Source organism: Passer montanus, unplaced genomic scaffold (genome assembly GCF_014805655.1).
Source record: "Passer montanus isolate IOZ18808 unplaced genomic scaffold, ASM1480565v1 scaffold16, whole genome shotgun sequence".
Lineage (NCBI taxonomy): Eukaryota > Metazoa > Chordata > Aves > Passeriformes > Passeridae > Passer > Passer montanus.
Genome location: NW_024363160.1, coordinates 994,373 through 1,015,781, shown reverse-complemented (window position 1 = coordinate 1,015,781; position 21,409 = coordinate 994,373).

Below are 21,409 nucleotides of genomic sequence, written 5' to 3'. Positions count from 1 at the left end.
GAAGTACTTCAAGCCCTTTTCCTGTTTGTCTTCCTGGCTATGGTTGCTCAGAGAACGAGCCAAGAACAAATCTCTGGTGCTGAGCCAAGCAGGGCAACCTGCATCACTTCCATGGGGTTCAACTCTCTTCCTCTCCAAAAAAGGGTGTCCACACCCAAAGTGCCAACTGGGATGGTCTCCAGTACGCTCTCACCTGCTGCAGAACTGGGCTCTGCCTGGTAAGTGCTTCTCAACAGGTACCAAGGCTGCACCAGGGAAGAGTGAAGAACCAGACATTGGGAGCACTGCTGCCCCAGGTCATAAACCATGCTCTGCTCCTGCTCACTTGGCTCTTTGAACAATGGAGGGTCTACAATTTATTTTACTAATGTATAACTATGCTTTGAAAGCCTGTGTGCAAATACACTGCCTATTTAATCTCTAATAGCAGAAAGAAATATCTGGAGATCGGCAGCATAGCCATTTCCTTCTTTTACTCCTGTTTCTTTACATTTCCTTCTATTTTGCTTTAGTACTGCCTTTCTATTCCCTCCCTGATTGTGCTAGCAAAAGTGTATTGTGGCCATGGATCTCTCTTAATGTGTAGCTACAGATAAAGAATCTCCTTGAAAAGTAATAAAATATAAGTACAAAACACCTGCTTTTAAAGTATTACCATTTGGGTAAGACAGGGCTTTTTAATTCAACAGCAACCAGAGGGTTCAGGGTTTTTAGATCAAAAATTAGGCTTCTTCTTTGATTAACTGTAGATGCCCAAATCCATGCCATGAGCTGTGAGTGGCTGCTGCTGAACTGCAGACCATTTTCCACAGGCTGCCTGAAACCCTCCACAGGACGGGAGGGAGGCTGGAGCGCTGGCATTGCACCACACAGCAGTTCCCTCCTTTCATTGGGCTGTACAATGGCTCAGAAGCAGGGCAGAGCTGTGCAGCACATCTAGAGAGACATTTCTGGCCTCTGACATCTGCAGATCCAAGGACTGCACTCCAGGCGTGGTTAAGGTTAGATCTCCTCTTGGTTAAATCATCAGTTGTGTCAAAGCTGCCGTGAGGCGACAGCCTGAGTAATTAAACAGGAATGGCTCAAACCTGTCACACTTCTCGTGGTCCTACCGAAGCCACTAAATTAATGCTCAAACCAACTCATAGAATCCTAGAATCATTTAGGTTGGAAGAGACGTTTAAGATCATTGGGTCCTGGCATCATTAATGTGGCACTGCTCACCCCACCACTAAACCACGTCCCTAAGTGTCACATCTCCACATCTTTTAAATACCTTCAGGGATGGCAACTCAGCCTCTTCTGTTCCAATGCTTGATAACCCTGTTGGTGAAGAAAATGTTCCTAATACCAGAGTTACAGAATAACAGAATCATTTATGTAGGAAAAGACAATTTAATCTAACCTATGACCAAACACCACCATGTCAACTAGACCATGGCACTAAGTCCGTGTCCAGTCTTTCCTTAAACACATCCAAGGATGGTGACTTCACCACATCCCTAGGTAACACATTCCAATATCTAATTACCCTTTCTGTGAATAATTCCTTCCTAATGACCAATCTCCCTTGGCACAAATTTAGGCTATTTCCTCTTGTACAGTCACTTGTTAGCTGGGAGAAGAGACAAACCCCACTACAACCTCCAAATATTTCCAGAGTCAGGAGGTTTGGATGTGTGGTTTAAATCCACCACTAGTTCAGAACTTGAAAACAATGTCGTTTCTTTCCCCTTTTGTTATCATGCTTCTTATCACGTGGAGGGTTTTTTGTTGCTTTGTTTTTGAACGACTGGAAAGAAATCCTAACCCTTCTATAGCCAAATAGCAATGTCTGCCCATTCCCTCAGTCCAGAATCCCCAAACATGTGACTGATGTACAGCAGCACTGCACACACACTCAGAGCTGCCTGTCTGACTGCCATGCAGCAGCCCTGTCAGAGAGATGGGTCTGTGATCAGCACAGGAAAGAGTTTTACTCCCAGCACGTAAACTATAGAGAAGAGAGGTACTTCTCTCCCCTCTCCCAGAAGGAGCGAGACATTAGGGCAGCATGAACATCTTTCTCATCCCACAGGTGCCAGATCCCATCATGTCAAATCAAACCCTCCCATCAGGTTTTGATGGAGAGAAGCAAGGATTGCACAGGAACAGGCAGGCCCCACATCCATCTTGCACCACATGCCCTGCTTTGAGCATATTCCAGCGGTGAGAAGAGGAGACATTCGCTCAGCAGAAGGGATATTGTTAGGGGGATATTGGGATAATTTTAGGCAACTTTCCCCGTGCCTCAGGGCTGGTGCCGCAGTGATGTTGGTGCAATACTGCCATGCAGTGGTCAGAGTTTGCAAGGGGGAACATTTCTGAATGCACCAGGGCTTGATTGCAAGGATTTCCTCTGAAGAATATGCATTCCATCTGCTGTGCAGTTTACACTTTACATAAGGGTCTTTATGGTGGAGAGATGATGGTTTTGAAATCTGAAGCCTGAGTCCAGACATTTTCAGGTTTTACTCCTCTGTAAGATGAGTGGCATGACCATGGATAGCTTTAAGTCCAACGAAAGGACTGATATTTTTTTGTGGAACATGGAGCAGCCAGAATTACAATTATTGCAACACCACTACCAGAAGCACCCCTGACTATGATAATTCCTGCATTACTGAAACTTCAAATATGTCTAGAAAGCAACAGGGTGCACAGCAGCCAGCTCAGATGAAAGACTGAGAAAATTATAAAAGTGATGTATAAAGTATGGGGAAAGGCAAAAGAAGCTACATCAGAAACCATCAGGATATTAGGGGATAAATGAACTGTGAAACAAATCTCACTTTTGAAAAGTAGTTTTCATCTCCCAGTGAGCATGGTCATCCTTGAAGCTGTCTCCCTTGAAAAACACTGAACTCTTTCTGCATCCCCAAACCAATACTTGGAACTAGGACACAAGACAGCAACCTAAAATCTAGCCTACATTATATGTGTGTGTGTGTGTTATCCATAGCTCTGTGAGCAATAGGAACCAGAATATGCTTGGATTATGCCATGGATTAGGGGGTTCTCCAGTGTACAGTAAAATGCCTGTGCTCTAGCCATTCATAATTCCAGTGCTGAAGCTCTGACGCCATCTGATCTTTTAGTTTTCCTCCTTGGAAATTCATGTAGATTCCTTTTACTCTTCAAAGACCATAGGAATGCATATAATTGATAATTTACTTAGGAAAATATGCCTGCTTCAAGTCTACAATATAGTGCCATGCTCCCTTTCTTTTGGATGTCAGTAAATAGCTGCTGGAAAATGTCTGCCTCCTGTAACAGTTTGGCTTTGGTGAAATGGGTCACAGAAAAGGGAAATCCTGGGCAACTCTTGAAGATGGAGACATGAAAGGCATTATCCCAGATACAGCCCAGACAAGTGTGATATAAGGAAACAGCCAAGTTACAACTTAAATTTCTTTTAGCTATTATATTTGCAAAGGATTTTTTTAAAAAACTTTGAAAAATAGGTTCACCCTATCAAAATACATTTAAAAAACATTAGCTCTTAAAAGACACAGCTTTCCAAGAAGTCATTTAGATAATAATTTCTACATATTCAGAAAAGCTGACAAATATCCCCATGTACAACTGCTTCTGACCAGAAGATGGCAATCTCTTATTATTTAATAGGCAACAGATGATAAATTTTATTTTGAAGAGCCTTTCAACCTCTGCAGAATCCTGAAATCCTGCTATGTGGAGTCTGATGTTCTATATTTACCCTAAAATACGGGCTTGGGTTTATATAAAATATAAAAGGTAGCACTTTTTCCTCGAGCAAAATTCATTGCTTTTGCTACATTTCCTTAAAAATACAGCACTGGCAGACATTTGAAAGAAACTAAAGGCTAAGGTGGCCATATGAATAAGCAGGTTAATATCACCTGTTCTTTAGTCTGGAGCTTAGAGGCTGATTCCTGCTCCTAGCAAGCCTCAAGCAGCTCTCCTGAGTGCTGGATGGAAGCAAGAAAACATCACTGTTCTTCAGGCAGATGACACAGGCTGAAAAAGGGTGATGCTCACAGCATAAGAAAGTGGAACATGGCTCCTGCACTGTGTTTTACACTTAGATGTTTGCAAATGATGAAATAAATGGTGGAGTCCGGTGGCATATGAAGAGCTGTCCATGAACTGGTTGCACAGGGTGCATGTTTTCCTGACACTGGTATTAGCTGGAGCAGCACTGGATGAGTGCACATCTTCTGCCTCCAGGGAAGAGTTTGGAGGCAGCACAGCTGCTTGTTTGCAAAACACAGTCTGTGCTCAGATTAACAGTTTCTGTCAGACTTTGGATGTCCCCAGGAAGGGCCAGCTCAATCTGCCTTGTGCCACGCTCCTCAGACACCCTACCAGTGCTGGAGGGAGCCTGACCCACCCAGCATCTCCTGGAGTGCTTGTCCATGCAGGCACAGCTGCAGGGAAAGATGTCATCTGGGAAACACAGAGAAGGAGGAGGCTGATGGCTGCACTGAGAGACAGCAGCAAACTGGCAGCAGCAGCCAAGCTGGGGGAGAACAAGGGTGAAGCTGGGGGATGCTGCTTCTGCTCTGAATTTCCCCAATCCCTGGCGCCCCAGGAGGGGTCCTGTGGGAAGGCGATCCATGCATGGATGTCGTGGTTTAATCCAGCAGGCAGCTAAACACAACACAGCTGTTGGCTCACTCCCCCCCACCACCAGTGGGATGGAGGAGAAAAATGGAGGGGAAAAGTAAAATTCATGAGTTGACAGTTTTATAGGACAGGAATGGAAAGGCAGTAAAAATAATTAATAATAATAATAATAATAATAATAATAATAATAATAATAATAATAATAATGCTATACAAAAAAGAGATGCACAATGCAATTTCTCACCACCCACTGACCAATGGCCAGACAGCTCCCAAATTATATACTGAGCATGATGTCATAAGGCATGGAATATCCCTCTCAGCAGTTGGGGTCAGCTGATCCAGCTGTATCCCCTCCCATCTCCTTGTGCCCTTCAGCCTTCTCAAAGTGGTGTGGTGTGAGAAGCTGAAAAGTCCTTGACTTAGAGTAAGCACTGCTCAGCAAAACATCAGTGTATTATCAATACTGTTCTCACCCTAAATCCAAAACACAGCATGGTACCAGCTCCCAGGAAGAAAATTCACTCTATCCCAGCTAAAACCAGGACAGCAGGGTCCCAGGGCATCCTGAGAGCTGCACTCTGAACCCATCCAGGATGCTGTCCAGCACAGACACCACTGCAGAGATGTGTGTCCTGTGCCTCCCAGCTCACAGCAGGTCATCAGCATTGGGCATTATCTGCTTGTCCTCTGGCCAGCTGTTGGCTCCATGTTAGAGCTGACTGTAGAAATGGTGCTACTTCTACATTTCACAGTGCACTTTTACCCTCATGTTTTACAGAATAATCAGGTGCTTGGACTGGTTTTAAAAATGGAGGTTTTTTTCTTATGAAAGGACTCATGATGAATTTTTGAAGGCGCGCAGGCATCTCTGTTCTCTAGGGAGTGCAAGTCCACAGCTTTGATACAGCTGGAATTTACAATGTTGAAATTAGAGAGATTCTTCCTCATTGTTTCCCATTCATTTTGTGGCTGTCCAAGGTGTATAATTTCTCCACATCAAAGCTGAAGGCAAAACTGGACATCTTCTTCCAGAGCTCTGGAACATGCAGAGTTTGCAGTATTGACAGACTCTCCTTTGGCCTGTGCAAGATGCTGCTGTGCCTGGCAGACCCCAGGCAGGGCTGGGGAGTCCCACATGCCTGCCAGGCAGCCTGCTGTGGGGCACTGGGATCATTCCTGGGACACAGGGTGCTCACAGCAGCTGGCCTCCGTGCCATCACATGTTTAATGCTCCCAGAGGCACCAAGAGGTTACACAGAGTCCCTGCACTGCCCAAGGCTCCTTGCAGCACATGTGTGGGGGTGTACTCAGACAGCCCCATGCTCCTGGCCTGGGCTCAGAGCCTGCTGAGCTCAGCCAGCTTGAAACCAGGATGTTCCCCAGCCAGGCTGGGAGCCCCAGGATGCTGGGAGCAAGAACTTGGCTGCTGAAGCACAGCCACACAGGCTCCAGCTCACCCCGAGAGGCTGCTGCTTACTGCTGCAAGCATGAACCCTGTCACAGATTTTATGGAAAACCCGAATATTTTCTATGTTTTAATACTGAAAAAAAAAATCCTCTCTTCTTATTTGGACCAATAAAATATAGGAACTGCTTTTTCATCACCACATTTTTCCCCTTTCTGAGAGAAATTAGATCTTTCTTCATTTAGAGGAGAAAAATTCCCTGCACTGAAAGAGAGTTGCTCCTTTCTCATGTACTGTAGCACAGGGAGACCACTCTGCAGTCAGACACTGTTTTACCTGCAGTCTTCTATGGATTTTCCAGGCAATAAAATAAAGGGAAGAGGTTTCTAAACAGAAGATAATTTCTTCCTAAGGATATACAGGTGTAACCAGTATATCTCCTTTTCTTTCTATCACATTTCAATAGGCTTAAAGGCAGGACAAAAGCAAGAAGACAGCCAAGTTTATTCCAGTTTCCCAAAGAACTCTGTCTGCATTTTGGAGCTCTAAAATCCTGTGCCCAGCATAGGATGATGTGCAGGTCTGAGGTGTAAGCAAAAATGAATGATTAAAACAGAAACACACCATTTTCTAAGCAGCGTCTTGATTTCTGCAGAAAGGGATATTGCACTTTCCCTCCCAGCAGTGGAAATCAACCACAGATAGTTCAATATTGAATCCTGGCATGGCCCTACCCATAAACTTAATCTTTCTTGGTTTGTCTAACACGGGAAAAATGATCTTTCTACTGATTCTGCTCAGTGATTTATTCATTATTTTGGTGCTAACAGTGATTTATTTTCTTCTCACTAACCTTGTAGTAGAAGATATAGTTGGCTGAAACCACAGAAAAGCTTTTGCACAATGCATATTATCTCACTAAAAAAAAGATTTAAATATAACTTTGCATCTTTGCATCACTATTAAGACTGTATTGTTCTCCAAATGACCACTAAGTTCACAGTGGTCTTAAAAGCGAATAGAAATGAAATACAAAATTATCTCCATTATACTTAGGTGGACAAGAACTGGCTGAAAATAGAGATGCAAGTAGATAAAGTTGCAGTTTTATTCAGCAGCTGGTCTTAAAGAAAGACTATACATTTGCGATACTAAAATGCCTAGAGAAGTGTCAAAACAACTTCAGTTTTTCTCAGAATTAGGTAAGACTCATGAATGTTACCATCCTGATGGGTACGTCTGAGAAAAAGCCTAGAGATGATCATAAATAAAGCAAGAGGCTTTAAGAAGAAAACACTAAGTGGAAATATGGGTGAAAATACAAATATTCATGGTAGTCATGGCATTGCACGGGGTAGCTGCTCACATCAACAGAGATAACCCTGTCAGTAACTGTAGATATTTTATTAAATTTAACTATGAGCAGTTTCCATAGAAAGGGTGCTGGAGAAATCATTATCTACATCTCTTCATAGGTGTTGGTTATGATATGCCCCTGAAATCATACAATCTACAAAGCATCAACAACTCCATATGGAATCATAAATTATTTTCACATACTTATCAAAAGCCAGCCAGATGGGTAGGTGGTTCTGGTGAAAATGTCCTGCATTCAGGCAGCTGCAAATACTCAACCACCACTAACAGATCTTAAACTGCCTCTGGAAAGTTGCTGGAAGCACAGATAATTTTCCTATAAATGTTATTAAATCCAAAGCCACTCAAAGCAGAAATTAAAGCTTCTCTAATTTTGCCTTCTCCTCACAGTTCAGATGACTCACATGCTACCTTGGTTAAGTGGGCTTCTCTCACGATCCCAGACCACTGCCCTGGGTACCCTTACAAGCTGCTCATCCTCTGTGTATGCCACTGGGCTTCCTTTGGTACAGCACTCACATGAAAATGAGACAATGGGAATCCATTAAATTCTCGAGTGCTATTGAATATTTCGCGAAGTGCACTCCCCCCTTACTACAAACTGCTCAATATTTTCTGGCAAACGAGCTCTCAGAGGCCGTGGTAGAGAAAAATACATAAAGGAGAAGGCAGAGAGTTTCTAAAGTATGTTTTAGCTTACCCCATGTTATATATTATGTCCCTCATGACATAAGATATCACAAATGGTGGTAGAAGTGTTTCATGGCAAATGCAGGTCATTCTTTGGGATTTGGAAGAGGGAATAAAGTAACAAATAACAAGGTAACACATCATTTTTGGTGTTTGGACCTCATCAATTTATGTGCACTTCTTGAAACAGTGCCCTGTGGAAACTTGTTTAAGTCACACACAAGCAATTGCACAGAATGCAGTACTTGTCAAAATGAAGTGTTCTACTTTGTGAAAAATTAACTTTGCCTCTCAAAACCAGCTGTGGATCTGCAAAATTACTTATGGATAAGTTTATTTCCCTCTCTTTCCCATTAATCACAAGCTGATTGACTTAATTTACTTAGGCCAGGACCTCTTTTATGGACTCTTAAAAGGGAATGGATGACTGGGCACTGGGAAGCATTTCTTTACCAAGAGGGTGGTCAACCATTGAAACAGACTTCACAGGGAGGTGGTCAATGCTCCAGGCTTGTCAGTGTATAAGAGGCATTTGGACAATGTCCTTAAAATCACGCCTTAATTTTTGGTGAGCCCTGAGTGATCAAGATGAGATGATCACTGTAGGTCCCTTCCAGCTGAAATTGTCTATTCTATTTTATTCTGTGCCATGGCACTTAATTGTTTGGGCCATTCATGTGTCATCCCTGACAGAATATTGAATAAATTTTTGGTGGTGAAACAATATCTTGGTTTTTCTTATTCTAAAGAAAAATGGATGGTGATATAATAGCCACTATAAATACATCCTCAAAGTAAAATCTTTTCAGTTATAAATTTAAGTGTTTGTATTTTGATCACACTTTAAAAATCACAAACTTTAAAATTAACTGTACACTTCATAAAAGAAAAAAAAATACCAAATAGCACTTAAGAGGTATGGCTGTTCATTTGATCTTTGCATGGTTAATAAAGGATCTGATGTGAATATTCCCTTATACAAACAGATATTTGTTCCACTGTGTTATTTAATGTTGAATAAGGCACTAAACAGGTCATTCAAAATCCCATGGTTGAAAAGCTGAGTCATTGCAAAAAGGAAACATTTAGACTCACTTGAATAAATAAGAAAATTCACACACCATGACCTATATCCTCTTTTTTTAAGCATAATTGTGCCTAAAATGAGAGGTACATTGTTGTTGATCTGTAACTGTGGCAATCACTCTTTCATTCATCACATGTATCCAAGCAGTACCTGTATCTGACTGCAAACAGAAATAGAAGCAGTATCAGCAAATGAAACAGTGTCCTTGGCTGCCTAGGGGAAAAAAAAAAAAAGAAAAAAGAGAAAAAGTGATCTGTTTAAATACTTGTGACTTCAGGTGTGGCTCAGCTCAGGAACTGCAGCTCTCCATTCTCTCCATTCTGATATGGGTGAACTTTCTGAGTGGGCTGTTTTCCTTCTACTTTCCTGTTTGCCAGGAAAAGCTCTCATGAGTTTATCAATCCTTGTTGTGCTATTAATGAAGCCATCATAATAGAAGGGTTGCTTCAAGGCATAAAAACAGTAGCAGACTCTACATTTCAACCAAGTACCTAAGCAGTGGCATGTGTTAAGAGCATCCCCTCATATCATGGATGCAGGCAACTGGGCTCATGCTGGCAGCCAAAAAAAAAAAAAAAAAAAAAAGCCTGCATGGAGAAGTTTTCCTGCTTTACCATCACTCCCAGCCACAAACAAACCTATCCCCAAAGCAGGAAGGCAGAACACAGCCCTGTGCATCCCATGTAATTCACCCTTCACGTTTAATGCTAAACACAAAGTCAAGGACAAGCTGTAGAAGTTGTAGTCAGGTATCTGTGAAGATAATTGCAAAGATTACCTCTATCTATTTTCACCCACCCCAAAGAGGAGTTTCTTTATCAGCCCTTTTGGAGAAAGATGCAAACAATAGAATGTTTATGCTCACTTCTTTTAACTCTACACAATCCCAGTGTTCCATCACCCAGAACATTTAAGAGAACCACAAAAAACTGCTAGGAGTAGGGGAGCTCAGTATCGATCTCACATAATTAAAGATTATTTAAGGTTCTGGCAGGATACTCCAAGTGAGCAAAGCACTGTGTAGGAGCCAAATGAGAAAAGAATCTGGTTCATCCTAGTATTGAAAGATGGCTGACCTTTGAGCAAATCCACTCATAGTTGTTATGTACCAGAGCAGGTCTGAAGTAAAGACAACAACAAATGATGCCTGGTAATGACAGCTAAAACCAGAATCCTAAAACATCTATCTGCTGAGCAGAGCCAAGCAAAGCATCAGCTTGTGCCTCTGATCACAGGCCACCAAGAAAGAGCAGCAGCATTCCTTGGCACATTCCGTAGCCAGGCAACTTTCCATGGCTATTTTTGACAACTACCAGGTGGTGGCCAGCCAATACATTCTGCAGATGGGCAGATGATCACATCTTGTTGCCAAAAAGCTTTAAGTGATTTACTCCCTTAGAGAGGCCGGCAGTATTTCTAAGCTCAGTCCCAAGCAGCAGCATCTCAGTACAGGGTGAGCTGAGAAAAAGTGTCCAGCAGGTGATTTGTCACTTCAGCTTACTTCTCAGAAGATAAGGCAGAGCTTGCAGTGTTCTTCCAACCAGCTCAGGGGAAGTTACCTGGAGTAACTGCCCTGGAAGTTACCTCTACACCCAGAGGAGGGTTGTGTCAAGCCCATGAAGGTGCCTTTGCCACGGGTGAAGTTTGTTTCTGAGCACAGACATGCTGCTGTGCAGTGCATCTCAGGCAAACAGTGAAAACATAAATCTGTCCCAATCTGGGGGGGACTTTATGGAGAGCTGAAGCCCCTTTGAGTGGCATGCTTCTGCCAGGAGAAAATACATTGTGTGAATCTTATGCCAACTGAGAGCATCCCTTTGTAGCATTTTCAAACACGATGTCACGTAGGAAGATGCCAGAGAAGTGGTCAGAAGACAAAAGAAACTGCAAGCCAGGGTCTCCAGTGGAAATGGCATTCATGTCAAATGACATAAGTGTCAAACATGAGTCACTGCTGCCATTTCTCCTTTCCCAGATGAGGGAAATGTATACTCTGTGGCCAAGGCAGAGCAGGACAGGATGATAGATATTAGGCAGTTTGATTCCAGCGCAAATGAGCTGCTAGGGTTTCATAGAAGTGTCTCTCTATAATGCACACTACATTTCCATAGCACCCAATGAAGGACTGGAACCTGTCTTACAGCCAGTGTGAGTTTACCAACATTTCAGTGGCAGAAAGCAATACTCTTGGAAAGCTCTCCTGAACCGCTGCCCGCATTTGGTAGCTGTGGTGACTAATACAAAGCTGTTGTTTTAAAAACAGCATTAGAACAAGAAAGCTACTTCATTTTCCTCCCTGATTGTAGGCCAAGTGCCAGCAGTGACTGACAGCTTATCTGTCAAACAAGAAAAGTTTAGGTTGGGGGGGTTATTTAGACATGAGAAAAGTGATGCACCTTTGAAAGCATGTACACATAAAGTATGTCTTTTCATTTTGAGAGCATGGTCTTACATAAAAGGGGCTGCTTAAACTAAGAGCAAAGTGGGCCAATCCGCAGCCATTGCAGCACTGTGAGCAAAGCTCCAGCAGTTCACAAATGCCTGGAATCTGCCCTATTGTCTGCCTTTCCACCCCACTTTATTGTCTGTGAAGTTTGCCTTCAGTCTACCCAAGTTTGGTGTACTTCAATAGCTCAGTCAACAGAGGGAAGCAGATGGCAAACATTTCCTCACAGAAACCTGTGGTTTCTTTCTGGCATCTTAGCGATATGAGGTATCACAGATGCAAACCACTGTGCCTTGCCATCAGGTTTTCTCTCTTGTCAAGGCATCACTGACTCTTAAAAGTCAAAGTGACCTGGTTTGATTTTGGGACTAGCAGTGTGCATGGTTTGAACCTTATCTCACTTCTTCAACAACTTTTCCAGAAAAAAAAAAATCTGTTGGGAAAAAGCCTGCTAACACTGATTGTTCCCTGCTCATCTGGACACCATAAAGGCATGCATGTTGCTAAGGTCACACTGTGTCATCCCTTGCACGTGATGTGCAGGCTGGGTTATCTCCAAGAATATTGGAGGAAGTTCAGGGGCCGGGAGGAGGAAGGATTTGCTGTGGTGCCTGAAAATGCTGTTATTTTTTTAGGTGTGCTTGTCTTTGAGCCTGCAGAACTCTGACAGTTCAGTGTGCCCAGTGCTTTCCACTATTTTCTCATTTTTTAATAACACATAATTCAAATTTATGAATAGTGACTATTTCACCAGAGCATAACCATAACCTGTCATCTGGAATAGGCATTTGCAGTAGTGAAATGCTTTTGCTCCATAGAGATACCAGTACAGCTCCATGCTTTCTGACACTAGATTACTTACTGTAAGAGATATCTCAGTGCTCAGTGGCACTGAATTCATTATTTGTCCATTTTGACCACGTCAGACTTTATCCCACAGCTCCAGAGAGAAACAGCAAACTCCAACTGCAACTGTGATCTCATCCCCCTGAACACAACAGGGTGAAACTTCTAATTATTACCCATGGTACCAAGTCTCTGCACAGGTTTCTTTGGTTTGTTTTGGTTTTTTAAAGAAATCTTCTTTCCCTTATGCCATAAATGTTAGAACTGAGCCCTGACACAGTTGCTGGCCTCAGAGGGAGAAGAAGGAAAACCCGGGAGAATCAGCCCATTGCACCCCAACACGCAGAGAGCCACAGAGACGTCAGGGCACAATACATACTATAAAGTTCTTTGCTGGAACAAAAGCGCCCTCATTGCACTCTCATTCTCTTTTAAATCAACAGAGTTGTAAAAGTTATTTCTATAGGCATCTATTTTCTCTCTCTCATAAAATTGTATGAGAGCGTTTCCCGAAGAGCCCCGTCGCTATTGTGCAGCCCACACCCGCCCCAAACGGCGCTCCTTGGCTCCCATGGGCCGTGCCGCTGAATACTGCAATCACTCTGCTGCCTCACAGCCTTCCTCCTCTTGTGAAAGCCAGAGCACAAACCAAAATTGTTCCAGAGACACTAATCTGTGTTTTCTGTACACTCCCTAAGAAGAGACACAACTGACCTATTTTCATGTGTCCTCCAGAAAAGAGTTTTGCTGCCCACTCTAAGAAAATTTCATCTTTCTCTCCTGACAAAGGATTGCAAAACAAGTCCTAACAAGTCCTAATTGCCTTTATTTTCCTCTGACATCATCATGTGAAGACCACTTGCCCAAGGTTAGAAGGGCTCCTTGTTCATTCCTTGAATACATCACTCCAAGTTAGAGATTGGCCATTTTAAGCAACTGAGCCATGTGTAGGAACAAATGCCTTGATGAAGCATCTAGCTGTTTATTACTGCTGCACATTTGTCATTGTTCCTGGCATCAGACAGTAGGACTAGAGAGGCAACAGAGGGAAGCAAGCAATTATTTAGGGGGAAAATAATCTGTGGCATTGTTTGTGCCCAGGGAAGACTGTAAGAGCACAGCTGTGTCTGCAGAAATTCAGGATCTGGGGCACCTTGTGCAAAAGGAGTGATGTTTTATTGTCAGCTTCTCATCCAGGTAATTACATCCATTTCATGAACAGAGGCAATTTCAGTGAGAATAAAGGTTCAGTCTTATCTGATGGTGATCCTATCTCTTGTGTCCAAGAAACTGATGCATCACACAGGGTAAGAAAGTGCCATGATGTTTCTGGCAAGTGAGGAGGATAGAGGGGAATATCCCCTCCTTTCACACATGGGCCCCTTTTCTCAGCCCTCACCTTTTTCCACAGTCCCAACAAGTTTCCTTTCCTGCCTTTAACTTCACTCAAAGCTGCACTCTAAATGCCAATTTCCACATCCTAGACATGTTTATTACTGCACATTTTCCACTGGGATCCCAGCTGGCATCTCACCATGTCCCTACCATGATCCAGTGGCACAATGGCATCTGTGCCATCTCAGCAGAGTCTTCAGCTGTGCATGCCCCATGATCACACACAGCCCTCACATGGGTATTTTTCTCCCCTTAAACCCATTCTTATCTAGATCTGGTCCACATGAAGATCACCTGCATGTGTCACCACTTATCGCTTCCTCTGAAGGGGTCTGAGTATCGAAGACCTTCAGCCCTACTGATAAACCATACACGTGATGATTTGAGACATCATAAGCAAAGCCATGCCTTCAAATAATTTATTTAAGACCTAGTACATTACACACAAAAGACTGTTTTAGAAATACAGTTGAGGTTTGAAGTCAAACACCAAAAAAAACACATCTAAGGGAAGTATTAATTTTGCCTACAAAACCTGTTTCATTCCAAACACTGGCTGGATTTCCTTTCTTCAGGGTGTAGTAAAGGGATCTGGTTGTTGCTGAAATAGCTGAATGTGTTAGGAGTGGAAAATACAGTCTTAGAGTTAAGGGTAAAGTGGGAACTGGATTTTTTTTTTCTTAAGTGCTGTAGGAGACTAGAAAAAGGCTTCCTAAATGTTCCTGATGCTGAAACTCTGACATGGGAAGTAACTCAGGCTGATTTGAAGAACTATTCACCTTCTGGGCCTTCCAGAAAAATCAAGAGCAGCTGTGCTCTGAATCCAGAACTGCTATAGAAGTCCTGAAGAAAAGATTTAACCCAGTTTGAAACACCTATGCCAAGAAGCTCAACTATTTGATTTTCAACTCTCTGAATCCCAACTTCTTACCCGAAATATAGTGCTACAACTCCACAGTACACTGCAAATATCACCAAACTTTGGGGATAGGCAGATGCAGTAGTGTTGAGCCTGAAAAAGCCCTGGGGATAGGGAGTTTATTAATAAAAACCTACACCTTAGAATTAGACCTCAACATAAAAAGGGTCTCAACTTTTCCCTGGTGCCCTACCCACTCACCTGAACTATTCATTCTGCAAATTCTGTGATCTTGGAGCAAAGTCAGGCTAGGTGCTGCATAGAAGCTCAGTGCACAAAATTATCTTCCTCCTCTCTCCCTGTCCCACAGGATTAACAGCAGTGTTGCAATAGTACAAATGAGTGAGGAGCAGACACTGTCGCCAAAAATTAAATCTGAGGTGGCACTAGCCCCTGGCAAAGTCTTCTCTAGCCTTTTTCAGTCAGTCAGACATAGTTGTTAAGGGAACATTTTTGGGGATGTGTCAAATGCAATCTCATAAAAATCTCCTTTCTGATGGGAGTTTTAGGTTATAAAAGTTAAAGCAATGCAGATAGCTGAGTTGAACAGGCTGTTTCCCAATAGACTCTCTAGTATTAAAAGTATTGCATTATATAAAGCTTGAATCACAGCTTTCTCAGCAACTGCTTAGTGCAGACTGGGTATCTATCTCATGAAAGGCAATGAAAATAGTATGGAGAGAAGGCTGCAGTTCCTCGGAGAAGACCTGGCAATAAGATGGAGATTTTGAACCTTTTTTTTTTCCCATTAAAAATTATACAACCAAAATGAAAGTTAAAGAACAATTTCATTATTTCTCCCTCTTTATTTAAAAAAACCCATCAAGTCAGACCATCTTACTAGCACACTATGAGGATATTGATGCAGTTAAAAACAAACAAACAACCACAAGGACTTTTCTACCCGGAAACCTGTTGTGTCACTCCTTCAGCTTTGTCCCTGGTGGCAAACCATGGGAATTCCCAGTCTCAGGCCCCTGTGGCTCTCAGCCAGCCCTGCCATTGAGGCTGTGCTTTCAGCCTGAGATGTTGCTGTGCTGCAGGGGCAGAAAATAACCCTTCAGTCTGCTTCCTGGCAGGATGAGGTCAGGTCTGAGGGGTCCTGCAAACCTCTGTCAGCACCATGAAGAAGCAGGGAGCCTTCTCACCTCCCAGGGAGGAGAGAAAAATTGGACAAACTTTGTCTAAACCAGCAACCCAAAGACTTCTAGAGTCCCATAACATATTTTGCTGTAGTTTCTTCCATGGAGTATCTTACTCACTCAGGGCTCTCACAGCTTGAAGGCTGGCTGAGGAGAGCACATGGGATTTCCACTGTCTCCTTTGAAGCAGGCACAGATTTAACAGGTGAGGGAATGACAACCACTTAACTTTACATCTGCAATCACACCTCTTGGTGTGCTTGGTTAATTTGGTGCCCCAAATCCCAGAACATATCTGTAGCCACGAGGCAGTTCAGCCCTTGGCTTCATGTGGGAACGGCACCTGCCCCTGCTTGGCCCATACTGGTTTATGGGGTGGGAAAGGTCTGTGCAGCTGGAACTGAAGCACAGAGGGCCAGATCTCAGAGGCTATTGGAAGGGTTTGTCTTCAAAAGAGCTTCTCTTTCTTCTTGCATGGCATTTACAGCACAGCACTGACTGATGCACCTTCCCTGCCCACACCAACTGGTGGATATTTGGCGCTGGCCCACAGGTATGTGCACCATTAGCATCTTTACCTATTCCAATCCTTAACAGGGTAAAGTTTAATCATTCTTATTCCTGCTGCTATTTTGGGGAAGAAAAAGAGCCATTCTGTCATTGCATGCTCCAGAAAACATGAAAGTCTCTAAGGAGCCCAGGCTTCCTGTTACCAATGCCTTAAACTTTGCCCCACCTTTGGGAAGCACAGGCAGCTAGTGGAAGAATGTCATCCACTCTAACAATTGATTTTCTTATGTACAATAACGTCAGACCTTTTAAATAAAAGGCTGACCTGTCTCCTTCTAAAATAATTCATCTGTTTTATGGAGTGTTGTTCTGATTATATACAATTCCCACAAGAAGGGAAGTACCTTTAAAATAAGGACTATTCAGTACTAGTACAGGATTTCCTCTTGTTGTTGATAATTTCCTCCTAACAGAAGACGCAATGAATCCCAGAGAAATTCAAAGGGGTAATCTACAGACAGCAAGGCATCTACATCATACAGGGAACATTGTTCAATCACATTGATGTTTTCCTGATAAAGTAAAAAACAGATAAACCCGCTGTGCAGCATATAAGAGTTCCTACAGCACACACTGCAGTTCCCTTTGCTACATTTTTATCACTATCCAATCCCACAAACTTTCACATAACCATCCCTGAGCAGCAACAAATGACATTTTTTCTCTTTTCTTCTTTTACTATTGAAATCCAGCCCCTGAAATGGCCTCTGCTGTTAAAGAAGGCGGGCTTGGTGACAATGAGAGGATTACCCAGTCATTATCAGCACTATCTACAGCAGATATATAACATGAAAGAAGTTCTCTCTACCAGATGTCCCTTGACTCAGAAAGAGGCTCCATACTCACCTTCACTAGAAGGGCTCATTTCCCACTACTGGTGAGAGCGTGCACCTGCCCTACACATGTAATTGTGAAGGAGACCTCATAGATGGCTAACCTGTGCTGAGAAACACCATATCAAAACCCAGGAGCTAAGTGGCAGCACTAACAGCTAGGTGGTAACTGCTGATGAAGGCTGAGTGGCTTGTGGAAGAGGCTGCCAGTCACTAGATGCCCTTAGCAGTTATTCTGATGCCTCAAATTCTCTGTCAACTTGGGTCAAGCCCCATCTCATGCTTTAATTCCCTGAGCTCCTTACACTTATTTGACTGGATTGTACAAATGCAATCAGTAAACCACGCTGTGATGCACTCTTACAGCCACTGATGTCCATCTAGCCCTGGTTTCTCCTAGCCAGTGGGATGACCCATCAAATTCAATGAAGACATTCACATGAATTGTTTCAGTATCTTATTGGTTTTAAATAACATGCCTCACTGTTTGTATGGTGCTCATACTGAGAAAAATTATGAATACTGAGCACTACCTTCTCCTTTCTAAATTCTCTACATACTGGCATGCAGCTTATTTTTTCATCTGATGTCAGGTATTTCTGTGTCTTTGCCACAAGCAATTCAAACAATGCATCTCTTCATTCATCTGTTCACAGCTTCAGTTTTCCTCTGATCCTACAGATCAGCCTTCCTTCCTTCTCCTGCCATTCTCTTGCAGAGCTGCTTCACCAACCTTCCTACTCCCAACACCCTTTTGTCTGTGAAAGCAGAGCAAAACAGAGAAATGCACGTACCTGTTTAACCTGTTACTAATGTTTGTGCCGAGACTTTACAGCTTACCTTGGAGAAGCCACCTGGAAAGCTCCAAGAAGTCCCTTCAGTGCAGAGAAAAGCGTGGTCTGCAACGTCCTCCCTGTGCTGAGGCTGCCCCAATGTGCAGAATTGGTTCCAGCTATTCCTCCCCTTCCCTGCCAGAAGGTTTCACCCGAAATGAGCAGCCTTGTAAAAGACTCTGAAAAGGTCCAAACAGTGTAATGTGGTTAGGGGATCTACAAGCAGGGCAGATTGCCCCCCACTGCTCAGCTGTCCTGAGCACTTAGATAAGCCCCTCCTGCATTATACAGCTGTGTTGCACAATTTGTTGAGATAAAAACTAAAAAACAGCTGGAAGGGAAGCTATGTCTAAGAACTTTGCTGGGAAGGCTTGGGCAGACTGCACACTGCACAGGTCAGAGCAAGGCAGTTTGGCCCACTCCTTCAAGCTGCATGAATAATCAGCAGAATTTGCTAGACAAAAAATTTCACAGGATTAGGTGGAATAAGAGAGAACAACATATAATACCCAAGCACTTCCTTAATAAAAGCCTTCACTAAATGAACACTTCAGACTCCCAAAAGACACCTTCGAGGATCTGTATCTTACAGGGCACTGGTATTTCAGCATTTATGACTGCAGACACGCTACTATATTGCAAGCATGAGTCAATGCCCACATCTCCTGGCTCCAGAAGAAAGGAACTGTTCTAATTTTTATTTATAAGCTGGGCAAGAGGAGAGAGAGTAATTCGGTTACAGGCAAAGCACACACAGACCCTGCAAGGTCAGGTAGGCCGGTTAACACATGAACATATTCGTGCCTTAGTGTACTGAGTCACAAATACCACAACCATCTCTGCATCCTTTCATGTAAGGCCTCAGAAAAGGCTTTGTACGTAATTTTTGTTGCCTTCCAGCACAAAGCCCATGGCCTCTACATTATTCACTAGAGAATTCCAGCGCCATGTAGAGCGTGTTGCAATCCAAACTGGGAGTTTCTGGCAATAAACATTTGTGAGTATGCACACAATATAAAACAGGAAGAAGGATTTCAGTTTATCTGTGTTCACTTGGGCTTATTTGTTGCTTGGGAAAAAAAAAAAAAAAAGCCTGGCAGACTTCCCACCACTATGCAATAGTCTAGGAAGGCTCCTGTCACCTGGGGACTCACATGCTGATGTGTGAGTGAAGAGAGCAATAGGCAGGATTCATGGGGTTTTCAGCAGGATCCTAATAAACTCTGTCATGCTACTAGTGTTAAGACAGCAGCGCTGAACAGAAAGTGTCTTAAGAACTACTGACAGATTCTTTCCAAAAGCTAAAAAATGTCACTTTCATCAGCTATTCCTTTACGCCAAAGCACAGAATGGATTTCCAGAGGTTTGTGTCTGGTTTTGTGCAGCATTTACCAGTCTTTTAAATTTATTCTACACTCCAAGCCAGCTTCCTTAATAAAGGAGGATAGTATTAGCTTATATGAAGTACCACATCATCCTACATCCTACACAAAGCTTTAGCCTGAGGATTTCCAGATGGACACATTTCATCTAAAGCAATTGAAGATCGTTGGGGGGTCATAGGATCAAGACACATATGCATTTTCTTTCTTTTCCAGCATCCCTTTGGTTAAGCTTGTGCTCTTTTTGCAATAGGGTAAACAAGTAAATGTTTTGGACTCTGGAAATATCTATTGCCTAGAGAACCAAGCTTATTTTGCCTTTCTCAGTTTCTCTTTAGAAACCTAGCATCCTGCAGGAAAGAAAAAATAGCAGAATATCTCAGAATTGTAGTTTTTAAGAAATAAGAGCATTTATCATTCATATAGAAAATTGCCAACTGCAACTACCTCTTGAGGAAAGGAGACCAAACACTGCTATACCTATTTCACTGCTGGCAAAACAGATGTACATTAAGTGATTACTAAGACAGATTTACAAAGTTGGCAGTAGCCCTGGACTTACAATCCTGGTGTTTCAGCTTCTGAGCCATGCATTTCCCATTTGAATTACTAGTTTTTGTGAGTTACTAGACTTCCTTCATTTCTTTCTATGATAACAATAAGTAGATTTTTTGAATCCCTAAAATTGAATATAGAATTACTGCAAAAGTTGAATTAGTACTTTTCATTAATACCTTTGTCATTGGTAATAGAAAGAAGACAGTGGATATAGAGACAAACACCAGCAGCGAAACTTTTATTGCAGTCTGCTTCTGAAGTCCATTCAAGGGTAGGACAGTGGGACAAAAATAATTATAGGGGTCTTTCTACACAAAAGAGCCAGCTATTTAGAGGGAGGCAAAGTCATTTGAATGTCAATGAAATAACCATTAAAAGGCTGAGAAGCATTGCCATTTATTAAAAGATCTAAAGAATAGTTGCATGCACTATAGCAATCTTCTAGGTAGGAGTTGTTAATTTGCTATAAAAACCTGTTAGGGACAGGGCAGAGCGTAATTAAACAGGAGACAATACACACTGTGAAAGGAAACTGGATTTGGAATTTTACAGCCTCTTATTTCAGGTTTCTACATGAAATACTATGCTCTATAATCTCTCCTTAATAACACCTATGTATTTCTAGCTCCCACAGTGTTTTGCATTTCATTTCTAGCAGTGGTCCCTTACAGCTCCAGAAGGAAGGTAAAACAAGGTTACGCACTTGAATGCTCTCCCGCTCTTTCCAGCCTCACAGCAATCCTTCTTCCGAGAAAGTCTCTCATCAATGCCACTCCTTAATTGGCCTGAGAGCCCCTCTTTAAACAAAGCTCTCGTCTCCCACAGGGCCGAGTTCTTTCTGCTATTCTGGCAGAGCTAAATCCAGACAAGGATGTGCCATTTACCAAAACAAGAGCACTATAAATTCAAATGTGCGGGAAAGAAGTAAAGCACTTCCAGAAGTTCTGCAGGTACAGATTTGCAGGTAGGACAGATTGCATCAGGAGAGAACCTATCTGCCTGTAATCCTGCCAGGTTTTTACTTCAAGCAAAGGTGTTAGACATTGGTGGTACCACTCAAACAAATACAGGATCAGTCGGAGACCTGGGGTAGATTCTGCACTAATGAACTGAATGAGATCTGAACCTCATTCTAACGTACAAAACTTCATTCCAGAGCTATAGGACAGATAAATTCATGAGTTAGACAGAAAAGGACTTAGTATCTGTAAAGATTATCACTTCTTAATGTTAATACGAGTCACTAAGAATATATTCAAGTGCAGTGCAGCTTTA